This window comes from Pleurodeles waltl, chromosome 1_1 (genome assembly GCF_031143425.1).
Source record: "Pleurodeles waltl isolate 20211129_DDA chromosome 1_1, aPleWal1.hap1.20221129, whole genome shotgun sequence".
Classification (NCBI taxonomy): Eukaryota; Metazoa; Chordata; class Amphibia; order Caudata; family Salamandridae; genus Pleurodeles; species Pleurodeles waltl.
The window spans coordinates 932,568,937-932,582,243 of NC_090436.1; positions in this window are offsets into that span (position 1 = coordinate 932,568,937).

Genomic DNA, 13,307 nt, shown 5'->3' on the forward strand with positions numbered 1-13,307 from the left:
AGTGCTGCTGCCCTCATGGGCTTACCCATAGTACCCCATGCCCTGGGTACCAAGGTACCTTTACTAGGGACTTATAGTGATAGCTAAAGGTGTATCAAATTACTTTTACCATGTTTTTAGGTAAAAAAACACTGGCACTGGGAACCTGAATGTAGGAGGCTGGCCTGGCTTATAGTGGGTACCTGATGGTACTTACACCTTGTGCTAGGTCCAGTTATCTCTTATTAGTAGATTAGTAGTGTTGTAGCAGCTTAGGCTGATAGAGGTAGCTATAGCAGAGCAGCTTAGGCTGAACTAGGAGACATGCAAAGCTCCTACTATGCCACTGATATCATATAGCACTGTATCATAATAATCACAATACTCAGAGTTACTAAAACTAAAGGTACTTTATTTTAGTGACAAAGTGTCAGAAATATCTCAGAGGATATACTCCCTTACGAGGTAAGTAAAATATACAAAATATACACAAAAACCAAAATCAGGTAAGTAAACAGTTAGAAAAGTAGTGCAAACACTGTAGAATACAATAGGTCTAGGGGCAACACAAACCGCATACTAAGAAAGTGGTTTGCGAACCACTTAGGGACCCCTGGCCTAGTGTGGTGTGTAGAGGGTCACTGGGAGTGTAAGAAAACACTAAGGGTGTCTGAGATACCCCACCTCAAGACCCTGAAAAGTAGGAGTAAAGTTACCCTACTGCCCCAGAAAGAAAGTAAAGTCGAGATAGGGGATTCTGCAAAGACAACAACCTACTTCCCCAGAGACACACTAAAGTCGTGATTGGAGATTCTGCAAAGACCATAACAGACTGCACAGCACAGAAGACGGATTCCTGGACCTGAGGACCTGTAAAGGAAGGGGACCAAGTCCAAGAGTCACGAAAGTGTCCAGGGGGGAAGAGCCCTCTAAACCCCAGATGAAGGTGCAAAATGGCTGCCTCCGGGTGGAAGAAGCTGAAGATTCTGCAACAACGGAAGATGCCAGGAACTTCTCCTTTGCACAAAAGATGTCAAAATGAATGCAGGAGGATGCAGAGTTGCTTCTATGCAGAAAGACCGCAAACAAGCCTTGATATCTGCAAAGGTCGCGGTTGAAGAAAATGGGTGCTGCCCGGGCCCAGGAAGGACCAGGCGGTCGCCACTTGGAAGAGAAGACGGATGGGACCCCCAGCAACACAGAGTGCCCACGCAGAAGAAGGCAGCACCTGCAGAAGTACTTGAACACGGGTTCAAGAAAACTGAGCACGGCAGTCGTCTCAACACTACAAAGGAGGGTCCCACGAAGCCAGTGGTTAACTCAGTGAGTTAAGCAATGCAGGACAGAATGCTGGGGACCTGGCTGTGCTGTGCATGAAGGATTCCTTGCAAAATTGCACAGAAACCCTAGCAGCTGCAGTTCACACAGTACACAGGATTACTGTCTAATGAGGGAAGGCAAGGACGTACCTCTGCCAAATTTGGACAGATGGACCACCTGACTGTCGGGGCCACTTGGATCCAGCACCTATGTTCCAGGCACCATGCTCGTCATGATGAGAGGGGACCTAGAGGACCAGTGAAGCAGAAGTTTGGTGCCTGCGGTAGCAGGGGGAAGATTCCATCGACCCACAGAAGATTTCTTCTTGGCTTCTAGTGCAGGGAGAAGGCAGACAGCCCCCAGAGCATGCACCACCAGGAAACAGTCGAGAAAGCCAGCAGGATTAGGCGCTACAATATCACTGGTAGTCTTCTTGCTACTTTGTTGCAGTTTTGCAGGTGTCATGAAGCAGTCAGCGGTTGATCCTTGGCAGAAGTCGAAGAGGGAGATGCAGAGGAACTCTGGTGAGCTCTTGCATTCTTTATCTGAGGAAAAGCCTACAGATAGATCCTAAATAGCCCTAAGAGGAGGATTGGCCACCTAGTCAGGTAAGCACCTATCAGGAGGGGTCTCTGATGTCACCTGCTGGCACTGGCCACTCAGAGGCCTCCATTGTGCCCTCACACCTCTGGATTCAAGATGGCAGAGGTCTGGGACACACTGGAGGAGCTCTGGGCACCACCCATGGGGTGGTGATGGACAGAGAAGTGGTCACTCCCTTATCCTTTGTCTAGTTTTGTGCCAGAGCAGGGGCTGGGGAACCCTGAACCGGTGTAGACTGGTTTATGCAAGGAGGGCACCACCGGTGCCCTTCAAAGCATTTCCAGAGGCCAGGAGAGGCTACTCCTCTCAGGCCCTTAACACCTATTTCCAAAGGGAGAGGGTATAACACTCTCTTGCAGAGGAAATCCTTTGTTCTGCCTTCCTGGGACTGGGCTGCCCAGACTGCAGGAGGGCAGAAGCCTGTCTGCGGGTTGGCAGCAGCCTTAGCTGCAGTGAAAACCCCAGAGAGCTGGTTTGGCAGTACCCGGGGTCCATGCTGGAGCCCTGGGAATGCATGCGATTGGCACCCCAATACCAGATTTGGCATGGGGGGGTCAATTCCATGATCTTAGACATGTTACATGGCCATGTTCGGCTTACCATTGTGAAGCTACATATAGGAATTAACCTATATGTAATGCACGCGTGTAATGGTGTCCCCGCACTCTTAAAGTCCAGGGAAATTACCCTGAACTATGTGGGGGTACCTTGGCTAGTGGCAGAGTGCCCTCACACTTAGTAATTTTGCACCTAACCTTCACCAAGTGAGGGTTAGACATATAGGTGACTTATAAGTTACTTAAGTGCAGTGTAAAATGGCTGTGAAATAACGTAGACGTTATTTCTCTCAGGCTGCAGTGTCAGTCCTGTGTAATATTGGTCTGAGCTCCCTATGGGTGGCAAAACAAATGCTGCAGCCCATAGGGATCTCCTGGAACCCCAATACCCTGGGTACCTAGGTACCATATTCTAGGGAATTATAAGGGTGTTCCAGTGTGCCAATTAGAATTGGTGAAAATGGTCACTAGCCTCCAGTGACAATTTTAAAAGCAGAGAGAGCATAAGCACTGAGGGTCTGATTAGCAGAGCCTCGGTGACACAGTTAGGCACTACACAGGGGACACACATTCAGGCCACAACTATGAGCACTGGGGTCCTGGCTAGCAGGATCCCAGTGAGACAAGCAAAAACAAACTGACACACAAGTAAAAATTGGAGGTAGCATGCCAGGCAAGATGATATTTTCCTACAGCTGGGTAGCAGGATCTCAGTGCACTCCAGTCCAAGTTGCATTCAGAAACCATGCAAGAGGTTGGGGGGGTACTGCAACAAGATGCCAGTTTCTCACACCCGCTAAAAAAGTACCTTGGATGGACCAAGCATCTGCATTGAAGACTCAATATGTTGGTTCCGATCTGCAAGGTTGGGTAGATGCACCATGGTCGAGCCTCACAGCCGGGTCCCGTATTGGTGGCAAGCCCCTTTTGATGCAGGAGGTGCATTATCAAGCTACACAGTAATGTGTTTGGATCAGCGCCACATTGTTGTTAAGCCTCACAGCCGGGTCCTGTGTCATTGTCAAATCTGCACTGCGTTGGTGTCAAAGGGCACTGCATCAGTTCCGAGTGGTGAAATGGCCTTGATTCATCAATTTTTGGAGCTAAACAGCTGCAAAGTCCACTCTGAAGGCCAGGGACTGCAGCAGCACCTCTTGGCATGGCAGAACTCATAGTGGTCGAGTCCAGCAGCTGGAACAGTGATGAGGGAAGCCTTTGAAGGTCATGAGACTTCCAGCCAGTCCTCGGATCCACTTAGTTCTGCAGTCCAAGAGATGCCAGCCCATTCCTTCTTACTCCCAGGAAAGGAGGGTAATAGGCAGGCACAGCAAAGCAAGCAAAAGTCCAGCAGGGTTCCAGCAGATTGACAGTGCTTTCAGTAGTGCAGAAGTCATTCTTCCTGGCAGAGTATCCTCAGGTCCAGAAGTGTACTGATTTGGTACGGTCAGACGTCCAGTTCTTATACCCAGTAGTACCTTTGAAGCGTGGGTGACTTTAAAGTGGGGCTTTGAAGTGCACACAGGTCTTCCCTTCCCTGCTTGGCTCCAGACACAGTACAGGGGGCTATGTAACTCTTTGTGTGAGGACAGGCACAGCCCTATTCAGATGCAAGTGTCAGCTCATCCCTCCCATCTAGCTCAGGAAGGCACATCAGCCTGGTGATGGGTCACCAGGATGTAAACAGCACACCTCAGCTTCCTTTGTGTGTGATTGTTTATGAGGAATGCACAAAGCCCATCTGTCACCCAACCCAGATGTGTATTGCGGGCAGGCAGAAGGCACACATGACTTAAGAGCAGAAGAATAAGGGCAACTTTCTACAATTGGCATTTTAAGAGTTGTAATCATAAATCCAACTTTACCATTTAAGGGGATTTATTATTACAAGTCCAGAGGTACCAAACATGACTGTCCTATTCCTTCTCAATCAGGAATTGCACTTAATAAATGTATTATGATCAAATAACCTTTATTCAGCTATTTTATAATAATAAAAGCATATGTACAGCAATAAGAAACATTTCATAAATAAGATACATGAAAACAGATACCATACATGTTACAGGATAAAAAGAAGAAAAAAGTTAGATGACATAAAATATGCTATAACAGCTAGCATATAAAGGCAGGGCCTAGAAGCATAAATAATCAAGCATGCAACTTTTTACTCTCATTACAGCCTTTACAAAACAACATACCCTAAAAATAGTATCGGGTCTGATAAAAGTTGGAGACAACAAATCTGGTTGTGCTTATATATGATTACAAGAAATCAATAGAGGCTTGATGTACAATTTTCTCAGGCCCATAAAATACCGACAAAACAACTTAGGTGCCCTATGGAGACTGTTGATCGCAGTACCAGGGACCCAGTAAGCCTGCAGGGCTCCAGCTCCTTGGTTAGGCAGGAGATGATGTATCATATTAAACCTGAATCTGGCCACTAAGAATCTGTCCCTATCTTTCCTCAAACTACTTGGATATGGTTTAATGTGAGGCACAGTTTTTAATAACGAGTGACCCCTAACCGTGGGTTTCACAAGCTTGGATTGTTCTCTATCGAGCTTCTTGTGTTTTAAGTATGTGTGTCTAACCCGTTTTTGCGTCTGCATTACTTGTGGATTCTGGACTAAAGAATAAATCCTCTCTTCCCAAGCTGCTTAAAACACAATTAATATGGGTGATCCAAGGGATCTTAATGACATTGGCCATAGTTTGACAATCCTTCAGAATCTGCTTTTCAACTATGACTCCCTGTTTGTTCAACTCTCAATACAGTATGTTAATGGTCGATAAGTGATCATGTCAGCTATGTATTGGACACCTAACTCCTCCTTTTTTCTCCATTGACCTTTCCTGTCTAAGGGAGGGCCAGGGAGGATCTCTCCCCATCTCTCTCCATCAGCAATCTGCCAGTATGGCACCACTTGTACTGCTGAAAGATCTAAACTTGGTTGGCTGAAACCCACCTGCCTGATTGCTAGGAAGTGCGCTCCGTCGTGGCAGTCTGTGACTCAGCTGCAATACATCTAAATACTGCTGGTGGACCACCAGTATTTTCGGATCCGCCGCTGATGCAGCTTGATGATAACACCATCAAGATTTAAATCAGCCCCAAGTTATGGTTACTTAAGACTGAATTTATTCCAGCGTCTTCAGTGGTGTGAGGCATATGTAGACTATCTATCAGCATACACTTGGACGTACTACCAGTAGAGTCCAAGGGATTCGAACATAGATGACATTTGAAGTCCTCCACCAAAATTATCTTATCCACAGCCACCCTCCTAAATGACAAAACATCAACAGCAGTATTCAATCTATGGAAATTGGTCAGTTACTCAGCACTAGCTTTAGCATTATAAAATTTGAATAGCACAAATGGCACAAAGTCATGAATAGCAACTTTCAGCCCTTGTAACAGCGGTGAATCTCAGCCAAGGTCCTTCATGCTCCCATACAGGTCCAGGAAAACAAAGATGAAAATTCCACCTTTGTCCCGCCCCACCTCAGAGGCAAAATGTTCTGCCAATTTTTTTTTATAGAATTCTAGGAAAAAATGATTAGGGGTGGGCAGAGTGAGTGGAGTCACCCTACGCGAAACTCTGTGAAGTACAAAAAACACTCCACAGTGCTACTCGGAGTTCCATGGGCAGACGGAGTTTCCCATCGCACCCGCTCACGTTGGAATTTACGTCAAATGCAACATGCGGTGTGCATGGGCGTGGCTATCCTGTTTTTCACTTTGTTTATGGTCCCCGGCTTGTTTTTTCATCCCTCATTAATCTTTTCAATCCTCCACCCTTCTAATTAATCTACCCCTAATTTTTATTTTTTGTATTAGTGTGTCTTTTGTGACCAACTATTTTTACATTTTTTTCATTTCTTTCCTGCATTTTGTGACCTGTTGTATTTTTGTTTAGTTTTCCCTTATTTCTTCCTTCCTTCTCCTTCTGTTTGTTTTCTTCTTCACTGCTCCACCCAGCACCATGGATGAGCAGGACAGCACCGGCAAACAGGAGCTGCCTACCTTGGCACAACCAAGGGGTGTAGCCTCGACCCATCTTTAGTGAGCAAGAGGTGGCAGCACTGTTTTTTACATGCTGTACCACCTGCACTCCATGCTGGCAGCAGGCGGCAGGCCTTGTAGTGGTTATACCCTGTGAGAGCATCTGCAGCATTGGGTGATGGTGCGTCGGTGTGTCCGATGCACCACCCAAGTCCAGTGCACCACCAAGCAGATGATGCGCCACCAGGCAGATATCTTCGACCACGAGCAGGACCTGCTCGACCTGCTAGGCATTGAGATTCTGGGACTTGGTGAGTATTAATTATATTGGGGGTCATTCCGACCCTGGCGGTCCATGACCGCCAGGGCCGGGGACCGCGGAAGCACCGCCAACAGGCTGGCGGTGCTTCAGGGGCAATTCTGACCGCGGCGGTAAAGCCGCGGTCAGAAAAGGGCAACCGGCGGGAAACCGCCGGTTTACCCCTGGCCCAAGGAATCCGCCATGGCGGCGCTGCTTGCAGCACCGCCATGGGGATTCCGACCCCCTTCCCGCCATCCTGGTCCTGGCGGTAAATACCGCCAGGAACAGGATGGCGGGAACAGGTGTCGTGGGGCCCCTGGGGGCCCCTGCACTGCCCATGCCACTGGCATGGGCAGTGCAGGGGCCCCCTCACAGGGCTCCATAATGATTTTCAGTGTCTGCAAAGCAGACACTGAAAATCGCAACGGGTGCCACTGCACCCGTCGCACCACCTTCAACTCCGCCGGCTCCATTCGGAGCCGGCTTCATTGTTGAAGGGGCTTTCCCGCTGGGCCAGCGGGCGGCCTTCTGGTGGTCACCCGCCGGCCCAGCGGGAAAGTCAGAATGACCGCCGCGGTCATTTGACCGCAGTACGGTCTTTTGGCGGTTCCCGCCAGGCGGGCGGCTTCCGCCGCCCGCCGGGGTCGGAATCACCCCCATTATTTGTTGTGTTTGTGTTCTAAAATGCTAACTGTTTTCTGAATAGCATACTACTCACACTCTGAGGTAAATTCCGTTTGGTTTCTGTGAAGAATATTATAATGTGATCCAGTTTGAGCTAGGCAGGTGCTCTGCGCTGCCTAATCATACTCATCATCACTCACTTTTGCTGATTATTTAAGAAGTCATTGCAATGCATACTGCTCTTTCCTCCGGTCACTAAAGTGAATCAGTGATATCAATAAGTTAGCGTTCTCTGTGACATTTTTTTTATCTAGATCATACAGTCCCAAGCAATTTCATAGTAATGTGTAGTATTGTGTAGGATGCTGACCTGACTTATAGTGGGTACCTTGTGGTATCTACACCTTGTGCCACGTCCAGCTAGCCCTTATTAGTAAATTAGTAGTGTTCTAGCAGCTTAGGCTGATAGAGGTAGCTATAGCAGAGCAGCTTAGACTGAACTAGGGGACATGCAAAGCTCCTACTCTACCACTTATATCACTTAGCACTATACCAGAAGAAAACACAATACTAAGAGTTACTAAAAATAAAGGTACTTTATTTTAGTGACAATGTGCCAAAAGTATCTCAGAGGATATACTCCCTTAGGAGGTAAGTAATATACACAAAATATACACACAAACCAAAATCAGGTAAGTAAATAGTTAGAAAAGTAGTGCAAACACTGTGGAACACAATAGAATGCAATAGGAGACAATAGGCCTTGGGGCAACACAAACCATATACTCCAAAAGTGGAATGCGAACCATGAATGGACACTAGGCCTAGTGTAGTGTGTAGAGGGTCACTGGGAGTGTAAGAAAACACTAAGGGTGTCCAAAATACCCCACCCCAAGACCCTGAAAAGTAGGAGTAAAGTTATCCTACTACCCCAGAGAGACAGTAAAGTCGAGATAGGGGATTCTGCAAAGACAACAACTGACTGCAAAGCACTGAACACAGATTCCTGGACTCGAGGACCTGCAAAGGAAGGGGACCAAGTCCAAGAGTCACCCAAGTGTCCAGGGGGGGCAGGAGCCCACTAAACCCCGGAAGAAGGTGCAAAAGGGCTGCCTCCGGGTGGAAGAAGCCAAAGATACTGCAACAACGGAAGATGCCAAAAACTTCTCCTTTGGTCAGAAGATGTCCCACAGTGTGCTGGAGGACGCAGAGTTGTTTCCACGCACAAAGACCACAAACAAGCCCTGCTAGCTGCAACATGGAGAGCCCACGCAGAAGCAGGCAGCACCCGGAGAAACACCTGAACAGGCGTTCAGAATATCTGAGCATGACGGTCGACTCAGCACAACAAAAGAGGGTCCCACGATGTCAGAGTCCAACTCAGCGAGTTGGGTAATGCAGGAGGGAGTGCTGGGGACCTGGGCTAGGCTGTGCATGAAGGAAGTCTTGCAAAAGTGCACAAAAGCCCTAGCAGCTGCAGTTCACGCAGTACACAGGATTACTGTCTGGCGTGGGGAGGCAAGGACTTATCGCCACCAAATTTGGACAGAAGGGCCACTGGACTGTCAGGGACATTAGAATCCAGCTCCTGTGTTCCAGGGACCAGGCTCGTCAAGTGGAGAGGAGACCCAGAGGATAGGTGATGCAGAAGTTTGGTGCCTGCATTGGCAGGGGGAAGATTCCGTCGACCTACGGAAGATTTCTTCTTGGCTTACAGTGCAGGGTTAAGGCAGACAGCCCTCAGAGCATGCACCACCAGGAAACAGTTGAGAAAGCCGGCAGGGTGAGGTGCTACAATGTTGCTGGTAGTCTTCTTGCTACTTTGTTGCAGTTTTGCAGGCGTCCTTGACCAGTCAGCGGTCGATCCTTGGCAGAAGTCAAAGAGAGAAGTGCAGAGGAACTCTGGTGAGCGCTTGCATTCATTATCTGAAGAGAAACCCACATGAGAAACCCTAAATAGCCCTCAGAGGAGGATTGGCTACAGAGAAAGGTACGCACCTATCAGGAGGGGTCTCTGACGTCACCTGCTGGCACTGGCCACTCAGAGGTATCCATTGTGCCCTCACACCTCTGCATCCAAGATGGCAGAGTTCTGGGACACACGGGAGGAGCTCTGAGCACCTCCCCTTGGGAGGTGCTGGTAAGGTGAGTGGTTACTTCCCTTTCCTTTGTCCAGTTTCTTACCAGAGCAGGGCTGGGGGGATTCCTGAACCGGTGTAGACTGGCTTATGCAAGGAGGGCATCATATGTGTCCTTCAAAGCATTTCCAGAGGCCAGGAAAGGCTACTCCTCTCAGGCCCTTAACACCTATTTCCAAAGGGAGAGGGTGTAACACCCTCTCTCAGAAGAAATCCTTTGTTCTGCCTTCCTGGGACTGGGCTGCCCAGGCCCCAGGGGGGCAGAAACCTCTCTGAGAGTTGGCAGCAGCGGTAGCTGCAGATAAAACCCCAGAGAGTTAGTTTGGCAGTACACAGGCTCTATGTTAGAGCCCCGGGGATGCATGGAATTGTCCCCCCAGTACCAGAATGGTATGGATGTGACAATTTCATGATCCTAGACATGTTACATGGCCTTGTTCGGAGTTACCACTGTGAAGCTACATATAGGTATTGACCTGTATGTAGTGCACACGTGTAATGGTGTCCGCGCACTCACAAAGTCCGGGGAAATTGCCCTGACCAATGTGGGGGCACCTTGGCTAGTGCCAGGGTGCCCTCACACTAAGTAAATTTGCACCTAACCTTCACTAAGTGAAGGTTAGACATATAGGTGACTTATAAGTTACTTGAGTGCAGTGAAAAATGGCTGTGAAATAACGCGGACGTTATTTCACTCAGGCTGCAGTGGCAGTCCTCTGTAAGAATTGTCTGAGCTCCCTATGGGTGGCAAAAGAAATGCTGCAGCCCATAGGGATCTCCTGGAACCCCAATACCCTGGGTACCTAAGTACCATGTACTAGGGAATTATAAGGGTGTTCTAGTGTGCCAAACATAATTGGTAAAATTAGTCACTAGCCTGCAGTGAAAAATTTTAAAGCAGAAAGAGCATAAACACTGCGGTTCTGGTTAGCAGAGCTTCAGTGATACAGTTAGGCACCACACAGGGAACACATTCAGGCCACAAACGTATGAGCACTGGGGTCCTGGCCAGCAGGATCCCAGTGACACATATCAAACACACTGACAACATAGGGTTTTCACTATGAGCACTGGGCCTTGGCTAGCAGGGTCCCAGTGAGACAGTAAAAACACCCTGACAAATACTCACAAACAGGCCAAAAGTGGGGGTTACAAGGCTAGAAAGAGGCTACCTTCCTACATATTGTAATTGTAATTGTGATAGTATTTATATAGCGCTTACTACCCCTGATGAGGCATCAAAGTGCTTTTTGGCGAGTAGCACGCTACTCCGGAACCCAACAAGAATTAGTGATGGATTAGTATCAGGAAATATGAGTACAGTTTCAGTATTATTATGAGTTAATTTGAACCGCGGATATGAGAGTTTGTTAGTTAGTAATGGAGTAATGGAGGGGTAGAGGAGGAAAGAAATCCAGAAGTGTTAATTGGGAGTATATCCCCCATTTACTCATACCAAAGGGTTGGGATGAGTAAAGGGGGATGGAGGAGGAAAGAGTATGTGGAAGGCTAATGGAGATCATAGTAGCAGGATGAGATAAATGAGGGCAAATTTAGTATGGTTGTTTGGGAGGTCATGGTAGTAGAGTGAGGTTTGGTGAGTTAGATGTGGAAACAGAGGGAAGAGCTTAGGCAGAGTTATTTAGGAGATGAAAGTAGTAGAATGGATTTGGGATGAGTCAGAGTGGGAATGGAGGATAGATTGATAGAGACATGACATATGATGATGGGTAGATAAGTGTGATAAGATGAGAGGAGGGATTCATAGATATCTAGTATAACAAACCACCCAGGAGCCATGCAATGATCCACCAACATGCTAAGCACAGAACTACATACATACATACATACATACACACATACACACACACATATATACACACATGAATATACACACATGTGTACACATATATGTACATACAATACATAATTAGAACCCTGGGTAAATATACTTAGTCAAACAGGTTTAAAGAGTGTGTGTGTATTTTATTGTTATGACATAGTAGCGATACATATTTTTTAAAGAACTATACATAACTAGAGTTAGACACATAATCAGAAAAAATATTTATCAACATAGGCATCTGCAGTCCATAGTTGATTGAATATGGTGGTTGTGAAGAAAAGAGCCAACTCTTGAGTAGTTTTCTGAAGACAAGAAAGTTATCTGTGGATCTTACAGTTGGGGGTAATGAATTCCATAGTTTGGCTGCTTGAACGGAGAAGGATGGACCAACTATAGTCTTTTTCTTGTATGGTGGTGTTCTGAGGCGGGGTGCCAATCTTGATCGGAGGTTTCTTTGTTGGATGTATTTGGTTATTTAGTTTCTGATAAAAAGCGGTCCTTTTCCATGTATGGCTTTGTGGGTGATATAAAGCAGCTTGAAAGTGCATCTTCTGGCAACGGGTAACCAGTATAGTGCTCTCAAGGCAGGGGAGATGTGGGCTTGCGGCTTTACATGTAATAATAGCCTGGCTGCGGAGTTCTGAATACGTTGTAGTTTTTTTCATAATAGATAGAGATGATCCATGCTAGAGGCCATTGGCATAATCCAGTTTGGACAGTACAAGCAAGATAGTAGCTTGCACCTTGTGTGGAAATCCGAGGTGGGGGAAGATGCGTTGTAGAGTCTTCAAGGTGATGAAGCTTGTTCATGCTAATTTGTCCACTTGGGCGTTCATAGTTAACTTGGAGTCCATGGTGATTCCAAGGATTTTAACTTCCTTGGATAATTGAGGAGGTGGTCCGAGATCGTCAGACCAGACGCACAGAGGGTCATAACTTTTCCAGTCACCACATATGAGTATTTCTGTTTTGGAGGTATTTAGTTTGAGATGGCTCCAGGTCATCCACTGATCAACGGCTCTGAGGCAACTGAAGATTTCTGAGTTTTCAATGTTTTTGGGGCATTCTAATTTAAGTAGTATTTGTGTGTCATCTGCATAGTTGTAGCATGTGAGATGGAAATCATTGATCAGTTCTGGTAATGATATCATGTAGATGTTGAAAAGCAAAGGTGAGATGATTGATCCTTGGGGGACCCCTGCTTTTGTGAGGCAGGCTTTGGACGAGAAGGGGGGCGAGTAGATGATATTAAATCTTTTTTGAAGATAGGAAGTAATCCAGTTGAGAGCAGTCCCTTGTATGCCGGCTTCGTGGAGTCTTTGAATTAGGGTGTCATGGTCAACCGTATCAAAGGCAGCCGAGAGGTTCAAGAGAAGTAGTGCAGTGACTCCATTACGGTCCACTGTGTTTTTAAGATCATCCAAGAGTGCTATGAGTGCCGATTCAGTGCCTCTTCCTGGGCGGAATCCAGTTTGGAAGTCTGAAATTATAGAATTATCTTCAATGAATTGCATTGTATTGAATTGCGAATTGGGCGCATTGGGCGAATGCTGCTCTTTCTATCAATTTGCCCAGGAAAGGTCCATTTGTGATTGGTCTGTAGTTTTTGGGGTCTTGCGAGTCTAGGTTTGTTTTCTTTAATAACGGTTGTATGTATGCCTTTTTCAGGTCTACAGGAAAAGTTCCTATAGTTAAAGAGTTGTTGATGATTCTTCTTAGAGGTGTTGCAGGAGAAGTAGATAGAAGAATGTTCTTGAAGATTTGTGGTGGGCAAGGGTCAGAAGGGCAGCCAGAAGGTCTGCTTGCGTTGACCAAATCCATAAATTCACCTTGGGATATTTGTTGGAAGGACTGTAGAGGTTGGGGTGGTTTATTCTTAGAGGGTATTTTAGGAAAGAGGTTGGTGTTGATGGTTTTCTTCTGTTTTAAA